Genomic DNA, 12,084 nt, shown 5'->3' with positions numbered 1-12,084 from the left:
AGCTGGAATCAACTGGTGGAGCCGAGGTCCTGAGTACCTACAGAGGCCTCGGTCACAGCTGAAGGCCCCTGGAGGATGAGCAGTCGAACTGAAACTCCTCTGACGTGGGCAGACCAACAGTTTCATTCTCTCCTGTTGGGTTTACATGGGGTGTTGCTCCTTCTCACCAACTGACCACAAACTTTATGGTCATGCTGTCTTTGCACAGCCCACCTGACCAACATCATCACTTACAGTAATGGCTGGCTGTGGCATGTGTGGCTGGGGCTCTACATCAGCAGGAAACTGTCTGCAAGACAATAAAATTGCCATGATGTGCAGACAGTATAGCAGCACTGAGATAGTGTGACTGATAATTAATTGAGCTGTCCTCACTCTCCACTTCTGCTTTGTGGGGAGGTACTTCCCCCTCTGTTCTGACCATACTGCCCCCCCCCCCCCCCGCCCCACCCCCAACACCCAGATCACCCAGTGCTGTACCATCAGCTACTAGGCGGCCTATTGGCTGGGGGGCAAGACCTCGCCTGGGCTGACTTCCTGTCAACGTGGGGGGTCAGTGTCATTCTTACAGTCTTGATGCGGCCTTTGGCAAAGTTCTCTTAGGATCCCAATTCTGTTGGATTACCTGTTACTTTAACTATGTATACCTACATCCAAAGGTGGAGATTTCAGGTCCAGAGAGTATAAATCTACACCAATATTTTGTTTCAAGCAACCAGTTGAGTACTCTGTGACTGTGACTATTTATACTCAACTGGTTGGTTGAAACAAAATCTTGGTCTGGATTTGTACTCTCTGGACCTGAAATCGCCACTTTTGCATACATCTGTAAATCTGAATAATTTTTAGATTAATTTCCTGGTGAAAACATTTTGTATAATTTAATATAGTGTTGTTGGTATGTAATTCGCTCCTGCCTAGATCCGAGACACAAAGCTGGAGGAAAAATTCCTTGCTATCAGGGTATATGAATGTATACACACATCAGCCACGAGACAGAATAAGACCATTCCTGTATACTGCTGCCACATAGTGGACACAAACAAGACTGCAGTCAAGTGTAAAATCATTCTGTCAGGCAGCATTTAACCTCTGCACTACAAACAGGAAGTGACTAAACCATAATAGATCGTCCGTTTTTCTGTATGTAATAAAAAAAAAACATTCAATAAACGTCTATCTGTTTGGCCTATTTGTGATTACGGAATACTGAGAGTATTTGATTTTACAGCATTCATTCATTCAATCATTCATTCATCCATCCATCATCCAGCTGTTTATCCTGGTCAGGGCACCAGTCATCAAGGAGCAATTAGAATTTAAACATATAAATCTATTACGAATGTTATTCGTAATGTATTGAAAAGTCTCTGTTGTCTGTATGTTTACCTTAAACATGCAACTGTAATCGAGAGAGGGTACTTGTCTCTAGTCACTATTTTATTTTACGTTCCCCAGCGCCCGCATACAATGATCTACAGTACCTTTCATTTTCATAGACTGACTGCAAATGTATTTACACTGTTTCACCACCAGAGGGCTCACATTCTCATTTACTACGTTGACACACAGTGTCCATAGCTTTGCTGCCCTCGTGTGGCTATGAACTGTAATTTCAGCCTGTGCTTTTCTTGAAAGTACTCAAGGTAGTAAAAGCTATTTGTCCATTAGACTGACAATATTTTCATTAGTCATGAAATATCAAATATCATCTTAGATAAATCCAAGACATTTCTCTGGTAAACTGTAAGTTATGCATGAAAATCAGGTGACAAACCAAAAAAATTTATGTAATGTCAGTTTCGAATTCAAGCAGGCTTTTTATGCATTGATACTGATAACATGCATTGATGCCAAGAGCTATAGAATGGATAATATATTAATTATTTTGCTCATACTAGAACAATAAAATTTGTATAGATATTTTAAAAAAAGATGTTTTATTTGCCATATTCTACAACTGCATTGGAAAGCTCACTTGTTTAGACGTAGTATACAAAGAATGACAAACAGCACCCAAATAAATATTAACAGACAATTGAAAGACATGCAGAACTGCAGAGAAATACCCTTGTGATACATTTATCATTATAATTCACAAACTCCACAGATGCAAACATCTAAAGTCAAAATTTGTGACGCTGTGAAATATCCTATGAGGCTCCAGGGCTGAGACCAGCTTGTGGTCGCTGTGGTTTGGGTCCCGTGATGCACTTTGCTGCAGCAGTGGTCAGTGTATATCCATGCAATGGATGGAAGTTGTCAGGGGTAACGCTAAACCCCTCAATTTTAACCAGATTATGCAGAAAATATGTAAAAATCAAATCTGTGGATTAATGAAAGTTATATTATGAAAGCCAGTTCTATCTAAAACTGACACAGTCCGTATTGCACAGACCTGCATGTTGTACCTGATACCACGTGATAGTTTCAAATCCCGTGACCCTTTTGCTGTAAGTCTACATCATCTGGGGAATCATATAATAATATATGATCAGATGAACTTAATTGATCCTGGGGGGAAATTTTTCATACAGCAGCAAGATACATAAACTGCAAACGTGATCGGAAGGTCGCCAGTTCGAACCCCGGCCTCAGCAGAATAGTCACATGTCTGTGGGTCCTTGACCAAGGCCCATAACCCCCAGCTCCAGGGGGCCACACATCGGCTGCCCCTGTGCCATCAGCCCTGAGCTATGGAGAGAAAGATGGGGGAAGGCAAGAATTAGATTCCAACTCGTACTCATGCAATGTGATATTGGCGATTAATAAATGTGTGCAAATAACAATTAATAAAGGTCTACACATATTTTAGATCATTCATTTATTCATTCATTCATTTTCTACATGCTTATCCAGTACAGAGTCAGTAAAGTACAGGGAGCATTGAGCTGATATAAGGAAGCACAGGGCACAAGGCAGAGCAAAATCCAGGACAGGATGCCAGTCTGTCACAAGGCAAACACTCACACACAGTCACTATGGGCACTTTTAGAGGCACCAATCCACCTAGACCATGTGTCTATAGATATGAAACCAGAGACCTCATAGGAAACCAGTATATATACAGGAAGAACATGCAACCTCTACACAGAGAGCTGGACCAGATACCAAAACAACAAGCCTGGAGGTGTGAGGCCCCCACGCTGCCCCCAGTGTCTAATAGCTAGAGTGTAACTAGCTCTGCAAACCTGCTGCAGAGTGAAAGACAAGCAGGTCTAATCTCCACCCTTGAAGACCAATATATACTTTCAGTATCACACAGGGTGAGGTGACATAAATTTCGTCATGAAGGGATTACGCCAGATATCTGTTGATGATGCATGTTTAGCCCAGATTTTTTGTTTGGTGGAGATCATGCACATTGGTGCACGTCGACTGCGCTTGTGCAAAATAACGGACTAGATCTTTCCAGTAGGTGGCAGCACTGACTTTCATAGACCAACCAAAATACAGCAAAGGAAGAAGAATTGTTGTAAGAGGAGGTATCCGTTGACGGGGTATGAATAGCCTGGGGATTTCGTGTAAGCCGTTCTGAAGGGAGCGGGCCTTACGTGGAGAGACGCGCGATACTGAAATGTAAGTTAAAAAGAGCGCTATTGTTCATTTCTGTGTTAAATGAATGTATGTCTTTGTATTCACAACCAACGGTTGTACGTATTTTTGTATTTCCTTGTGCAGTTCCAGTCCACTGCCGTATTTTACACACGGTAAAAAAAAGAAAAGTTAGATTCATTTTATTTAGAGTATTTGCTGCTGGGGAAAGCTGATTAGCACCCGTGTGTTGTAGCCATTGTACCGCACGGTAAAACTTATAAAGGAAAGAAAGGAAAGAAGGGGAAAACTCCGCTCAGTTGCCCTTCCATTTTCTTTTGGGCATCTAGCAAATAAAGAACCCCAAATTATTTGTGTTTGTCTGTGTGATGTTAATTGCACTGGCTACATATATTTTTATATTTTTACTGTGCAGATAATTTATGACTGCCTGCAGCCTGAAAGCCACATGGAAAAGGGAAGTATGAACGGGGCTTAATTGAGGCTGATCTTGAGCCCTGATAAGCAGAGACCTGCTGCAGTAGCACATGAAGCTGGGTGTTTAGACCCCTCTGACTGTACACACAGAAATGACTGACGGCATCCCGGCTGTCTGCTCACATAACCACCTGTGCTGCTGAAATGACCCCAGTAAGATAATCGTACACAACACAGAACATCAAAGCATACAAAGGACAAGGGCATTTTATCTGCACTAACAGTATTTGTACTGTTTGGTTACTAAAGAAACACATGGCAGTATTACAATGAATACTTAGATATTAAATTTATATTATCAATAACCTGTTACATGCAAATATTAGCATAGCAATTGCAAATGTTTTGATACAAACACCCAGGGGAGTTTCCAGCCACTGAAAAGATCAGGGACTGAGTCAAGTTACCAGGGGTTTGACTATTTTCTCTTTTAAAGGAAGATTGGCATCGGGGGTAAAATACTCAGAGCTACAGCCCTGACTGATCTGGCCTAACGATGCCCATGAATACAACCATAGGAATCCAAAAACTATTCACAATTTCAGAGACAATGTTATGTAAAGCATCTGAATCTTTTCACAACTGACATTTAGCGATTTCTCCTGACCAGATCTCCATCCTGATCTCCATACTGTATCTGACAGTGTGTGAGGAGCAGGAGAGAGATCTCTACTCAGTTCACTGTAATGAGTGACACTCACCTGTGCTCCCAGCAATGAGAAGAAACAGGAGCATCAGAGGATCCATGCGTGTGTGTGTCACTGAGCCCAGATCTGTGGAGAGTGACACTCACTTCCTCATCCTCTGTACCTTCACTGTCTCTGTCGTTTCTATTCTTACACACAGCAGGCAGAGTGAAGGGGGAGTGGACACTTTAAACAGGAAGTGAGAAAACCACAAGGCTGAATGTTTAGCCCTTCAGAAAGTCAGACCATTATTATTAGTGTGTAGAGAATTAAATCAACTATCAATGCACAGACTCAATTCACAAAATAAAAAATCTGCATGAATAAAGAAGACCATGAATTTCTCTGTTTATCATAGTTATTTATTATTAATATAATTATCTGGATTCTAATGCTGGAAGCACACAGTGTAAAGTGAGGTAAACCTTCAACAGCACGTCAGTCCATCGCAGGGCACTGGAATGTGGAGAAATGCCATGTGATAATAATAATCGATACTTTATTGATCCCCGTATGGAAATTGTCTTTACACCTCCCACAACTTGCTCTTTTTTCATAGAGTAAGTTGTCTGCTAAGGGCTGCCACCCGTAGTGGCGCCCTGGGAGCTGGGGGTTAAGGGCCTCGCTCAAGGACCCATAGGCTGAGGTTGGGTTTGAACCTGCAACCTTCTGATTACAGGCACAGCCCACAGAGCCACACGCTGCCCCCAATAACCCAGAAGGGATTCGAACCCACAATCCCCAGCTCTGGAGGCTGATGCCTTATCCATTAGGCCCCAGGGTCAGTGATATCAGTGATCAGAGGAAGGATCAGAGGAAGCCTGCAAACTGCAGAGAGACACAGTCATGGTCACATTCAAAGCCAACACTCAGGAGTGCTGAGATAGCAGGTGTATCAGTCAGATATATAATATCATGATGAGCTAAAGACACAGAGGGACTTTGAGGAACCACAGCAAGACCAACAGAAGACATGGGCTCCTGACAGTTAGGCCTCAAGATCCATCAGTTCACTGTTGCAGTCCAGTTGCTCTTAGTTGCAATTGCAGCCAAAGAGAAAAAAAAAACGTAAATCTTCAGCTTGCCCACTTTCCTGTGTTAGTCATGTGACTCACAGCCATTTTCTGCAGCTTCACAAGTAAACTTAAATAAACTGTGAGGTATAAAACAGTGATGTCACATCCTGCCTGCCATGTCTGCCTGACCCTCCTGTCTCCTCCCTCACGTGACCATGATGGGCTACACCTGGTGCTTGTTGCCCCTCATCAGTCAATGTATACAAGCACCTGTTTCTCTCGTCATTGCTTGTCTGGTGATAAACATCACTTGTCCTGTCAGTCCATGTCCTTCTTTGTCCTAACCTTCTCATTCTGATCCCTGCGGTCGTGTTAATTTGCAGTCCCTGTGTGTTTACTTTAATTCAAACTCATTTCTGTTTTGCCAAACACCTGCCCGGGATTCCCGCATGTTGTGACAGAATGACTGAACAATTCGATTCAATTCAATTCCAATCCATTTATTTATACAGTGCATTTTCCCATTACACTGTCTCAAGGCACTTTGTATTAACCCTGAAAAAGCCCCCAGTGAGGTAGCCAGAGGTGGCAGTAGAAAGGAAAATCTCCCTAGAAGGAAGAAACCTTTTGAGGAACCAAACTCAGAGGTGGAGCCCATCCTCCAGCGGCTGGCAGAGGAAGTCAAATGAGCAAGATAACAGGTATCTCTGGGAACCTCCTTCGCTTCACATCTCCACCTGCACACTCTCCCCTGCACCTGACCTCCTCCTGGTATCTGAGCCTCATGCACAGTGATGGTTGGTGGACAATCGAGCAACCTCGACGACCCTGAGGAGTCGCCCGGCGGGTGGATCACCCCACCCATATGGGGGTCATACTGGGCTCACCTTCACTACGGAGAAGACACCCCCACATTGACCCTCCAGAGCCCCGTGTCTCCAAGGTGGGCTGGTTTGACACTCTATCCTCTATCCTAAGTCCCGGTGCAGTCAGCAGTATCTCCTGGGCTGCAGTAGAGGGGCTGGCTGAGTCTCCGTCTCCAACAGAGGGAGATGGGGGACACACTGTCTGGATCAGTCACCCAGACTCTTGTCTAATCGACGTTATCTCGCCTGACGACACTCCTGCTGCGGCTGAGAGGAGAGGAGCCACGCCGTCCTCCTGCTCCTGCCCTGCAGTTCTCTCAGCACCCTGCAGCCTCACTCACTCTCAGGTCCTCTCCAGAATCATTGTAGCTCAGAGAATAAAAATACATGCAAGTGAAGCAAATATGTCAGATTTATCTCTGAACTGTTTGATTTCCTTGTTTTTCACTCATGCATGAGCAGAAAGCAGCTAAATCATTAGCATGATGCAGAAAATATTTTAACACTTATTCTGAAAAGCAGAAATGTCGTCATACAGCATGTGAGGGTGAGACTCTGCAGAAACACTGTGTGCTGTATACAGAGGGTCTGTCCTCAGGCCTTTGGTTCAGCCTTTACTATGTTTTATACAGTTTTCTATAGTGCCACTGTAGTAGGTCCTTTTAATCTCTGTGGATCAGTAGAAAACAAGAGGCCTAATAGGAAGGTGTCACTGTAAGACAGGGGTGGGGGCTGTCCTGGGGGGGCAAAGTCAGGTGATGAGCACATTGATTCACTTCACCTGGGCCTTATCAGCCGTCCTACCAGACTGAGAGCTGTTTGTGTTCTTCTCAGCCCCCGACAGACACAGATGCCCAAATTCACAGCCTGTCGTTTCATTATAGATTATGATTCTCCATACTGTCACTGTTTCTCTGTGACCCAGGACTCCTTAAATCCAATGAAAAACCGACTTTCTCCCCTCCGCTTGGTTTATACAGGTTCTGCACTCTTCTGTTCGGTTTGCATGGGGTGTCGCCCCTTCTCACCAACTGACCACAAACTTTATTGTCATGCTGCCTTTGCACAGCCCACCTGACCAACATCATCACTTACAGTAATGGCTGGCTGTGGCATGTGTGGCTGGGGCTCTACATCAGCAGGAAACTGTCTGCAAGACAATAAACTTCCTTTGCAAGAAAGACAAAGTATAGCAGCACTGAGATACAGTGACTGATAATTAAGTGAGCTGTCCTCACCTTCTGCTTCTACTTCCTGGGGGGGACTTCTCCCTCTGTTGTGACCATACCCCTCCCCCCCCCACCCGCGCCCCCAACACCCAGATCACCTAGTGCTGTCTAACTGGACCAGCCGTAAGCTTCTAGGCGGCCTGTTGGCTGGGGGGCAGGGCCTGGTCTGGGCTGACTTCCTGTCCCAAGAACGTGGGGGGTCAGTGCTGGTGGTGGGTCAGTGTCATTCTTACAGTCTTGATGCGGCCTTTGGCAAAGTTCTCTTAGGATCCCAATTCTGTTGGATTACCTGTTACTTTAACTATGTATACCTACATCCAAAGGTGGAGATTTCAGGTCCAGAGAGTACAAATCCAGACCAACTCTCTGTACTCTCTGGACCTGAAATGTCCACTTTTGCATACATCTGCAAATCTGAATAATTTTCAGATTAATTTCCTGGTGAAAACATTTTGTATAATTTAATATACTGTTGTTAGTTTGTAATTCGCTCCTGCCTAGATCCGAGACACAAAGCTGGAAGAAAAATTCCTTGCTTTCAGGGTATATGAATGTATACACACATCAGCCACGAGACAGAATAAGACCATTCCTGTACACTGCTGCCACATAGTGGACACAAACAAGACTGCACAAAAATGTAAAATCATTCCATTAGTCTGCATTTAACCTCTGCACTAAAAACATGAATTGACTAAACCATAATAGATCATCCGTTTCTCTGTATGTAATAAAAAAAAAAATTCAATAAACGTCTATCTGTTTGGCCTATTTGTGATTACGGAATACTGAGAGTATTTGATTTTACAGCATTCATTCATTCAATCATTCATTCATCCATCCATCATCCAGCTGTTTATCCTGGTCAGGGCACCAGTCATCAAGGAGCAATTAGAATTTAAACATATAAATCTATTACGAATGTTATTCGTAATGTATTGAAAAGTCTCTGTTGTCTGTATGTTTACCTTAAACATGCAACTGTAATCGAGAGAGGACACTTGTCTCTAGTCACTATTTTATTTTACGTTCCCCAGCGCCCGCATACAATGATCTACAGTACCTTTCATTTTCATAGACTGACTGCAAATGTATTTACACTGTTTCACCACCAGAGGGCTCACATTCTCATTTACTACGTTGACACACAGTGTCCATAGCTTTGCTGCCCTCGTGTGGCTATGAACTGTAATTTCAGCCTGTGCTTTTCTTGAAAGTACTCAAGGTAGTAAAAGCTATTTGTCCATTAGACTGACAATATTTTCATTAGTCATGAAATATCAAATATCATCTTAGATAAATCCAAGACATTTCTCTGGTAAACTGTAAGTTATGCATGAAAATCAGGTGACAAACCAAAAAAATTTATATAATGTCAGTTTCGAATTCAAGCAGGCTTTTTATGCATTGATAGCGATAACATGCATTGATGCCAAGAGCTATAGAATGGATAATATATTAATTATTTTGCTGATACTAGAGCAATAAAATTTGTATAGATATTTTAAAAAAAAAAGACGTTTTATTTGCCATATTCTACAACTGCATTGGAAAGCTCACTTGTTTAGACATAGTATACAAAGAATGACAAACAGCACCCAAATAAATATTAACAGACAACTGATAGACATGCAGAACTGCAGAGAAATACCCTTGTGATACATTTATCATTATAATTCACAAACTCCACAGATGCAAACATCTAAAGTCAAAATTTGTGACGCTGTGAAATATCCTATGAGGCTCCAGGGCTGAGACCAGCTTGTGGTCGCTGTGGTTTGGGTCCCGTGATGCACTTTGCTGCAGCAGTGGTCAGTGTATATCCATGCAATGGATGGAAGTTGTCAGGGGTAACGCTAGACCCCTCAATTTTAACCAGATTATGCAGAAAATATGTAAAAATCAAATCTGTGGATTAATGAAAGTTATATTATAAAAGCCACTTCTATCTAAATCTGACACAGTCCATATTGCACAGACCTGAATGTTGTACCTGATACCACATGATAGTTTCAAATCCCGTGACCTTTTGCTGTAAGTCTACATCATCTGGGGAATCATATAATAATATATGGTCAGATGAACTTAATTGATCCTGGGGGGAAATTTTTCATACAGCAGCAAGATACATAAACTGCAAACGTGATCGGAAGGTCGCCAGTTCGAACCCCGGCCTCAGCAGAATAGTCACATGTCTGTGGGTCCTTGACCAAGGCCCATAACCCCCAGCTCCAGGGGGCCACACATCGGCTGCCCCTGTGCTATCAGCCCTGAGCTATGGAGAGCAAGATGGGGGAAGGCAAGAATTAGATTCCAACTCGTAATCATGCAATGTGATATTGGCGATTAATAAATGTGTGCAAATAACAATTAATAAAGGTCTACACATATTTTAGATCATTCATTCATTCATTCATTTTCTACATACTTATCTAGTACAGAGTCAGTAAAGTACAGGGAGCATTGAGCTGATATAAGGCAGCACAGGGCACAAGGCAGAGGAAAATCCAGGACAGGATGCCAGTCTGTCACAAGGCAAACACTCACACACAGTCACTACGGGCACTTTTAGAGGCACCAATTCACCTAGAACATGTGACTTTAGATATGAAACCAGAGACCTCATAGGAAACCAGTATATATACAGGAAGAACATGCAAACTCTACACAGAGAGCTGGGCCAGATACCAAAACCACAAGCCTGGAGGTGTGAGGCCCCCACGCTGCCCCCAGTGTCTAACAGCTAGAGCTTAACTAGCTCTGCAAACCTGCTGCAGAGTGAAAGACAAGCAGGTCTAATCTCCACCCCTGAAGACCAATTTATACTTTCAGTATCACACAGGGTGAGGTGACATAAATTTCGTCATCAAGGGATTACGCCAGATATCTGTTGATGATGCATGTTTAGCCCAGATTTTTCGTTTGGTGGAGGTCATGCACATTGGTGCATGTCGACTGCGCTTGTGCAAGTTAACGGACTAGATCTTTCCAGTAGGTGGCAGCACTGACTTTCATAGACCAACCAAAATACAGCAAAGGAAGAATTGTTGTAAGAGGATGTATCCGTTGACGGGGTATGAATAGCCTGGGGATTTCGTGTAAGCCGTTCTGAAGGGAGCGGACCGTACGTGGAGTGACGTGCGATACTGAAATGTAAGTTAAAAAGAGCGCTATTGTTCATTTCTGTGTTAAATGAATGTATGTCTTTGTATTCACAACCAACGGTTGTACGTATTTTTGTATTTCCTTGTGCAGTTCCAGTCCACTGCCGTATTTTACACACGGTAAAAAAAGAAAAGTTAGATTTATTTTATTTAGAGTATTTGCTGCTGGGGAAAGCTGATTTGCACCCGTGTGTTGTAGCCATTGTACCGCACGGTAAAACTTATAAAGGAAAGAAAGGAAAGAAGGGGAAAACTCCGCTCAGTTGCCCTTCCATTTTCTTTTGGGCATCTAGCAAATAAAGAACCCCAAATTATTTGTGTTTGTCTGTGTGATGTTAATTGCACTGGCTACATATATTTTTATATTTTTACTGTGCAGATAATTTATGACTGCCTGCAGCCTGAAAGCCACATGGAAAAGGGAAGTATGAACGGGGCTTAATTGAGGCAGATCTTGAGCCCTGATAAGCAGAGACCTGCTGCAGTAGCACGTGAAGCTGGGTGTTTAGACCCCTCTGACTGTACACACAGAAATGACTGACGGCATCCCGGCTGTCTGCTCACATAACCACCTGTGCTGCTGAAATGACCCCAGTAAGATAATCGTACACAACACAGAATATCAAAGCATGCAAAGGACAAGGGCATTTTATCTGCACTAACAGTCTTTGTACTGTTTGGTTACTAAAGAAACACATGGCAGTATTACAGTGAATACTTAGATATTAAATTTATATTATCAATAACCTGTTACATGCAAATATTAGCATAGCAATTACAAATGTTTTGATACAAACACCCAGGGGAGTTTCCAGCTACTGAAAAGATCAGGGACTGAGTCAAGTTACCAGGGGTTTGACTATTTTCTCTTTTAAAGGAAGATTGACATTGGGGGTAAAATACTCAGAGCTACAGCCCTGACTGATCTGGCCTAACGACGCCCATGAATACAACCATAGGAATCCAAAAAATATTCAAAATTTCCAAGACAACGTTACACAAGGCAGGTGAATCTCTTCAAAATTGATATTTTGCTATTTCTCCTGACCAGATCTCCATCCTGATCTCCATACTGTGGCTGACAGTGTGTG

At 42.9% G+C, this 12,084-nt stretch overlaps 2 protein-coding genes across 2 annotated transcripts in view; both read right to left on the bottom strand.

Moving 5' to 3' along the window:
- LOC125739920 (uncharacterized) overlaps positions 1–12,084 on the bottom strand; it is a 645,903-nt gene that overhangs the window by 32,731 nt on the left and 601,088 nt on the right. The window lies entirely within an intron of this gene.
- The window catches only part of LOC125739853 (polymeric immunoglobulin receptor-like), a 187,209-nt gene that overhangs the window by 174,606 nt on the left and 519 nt on the right, over positions 1–12,084 (bottom strand). The gene's annotated exons all lie outside the window — the stretch shown is intronic.

Source organism: Brienomyrus brachyistius, chromosome 4, assembly GCF_023856365.1.
Source record: "Brienomyrus brachyistius isolate T26 chromosome 4, BBRACH_0.4, whole genome shotgun sequence".
Lineage (NCBI taxonomy): Eukaryota > Metazoa > Chordata > Actinopteri > Osteoglossiformes > Mormyridae > Brienomyrus > Brienomyrus brachyistius.
This window is presented reverse-complemented; position numbering and strand designations above follow the sequence as displayed.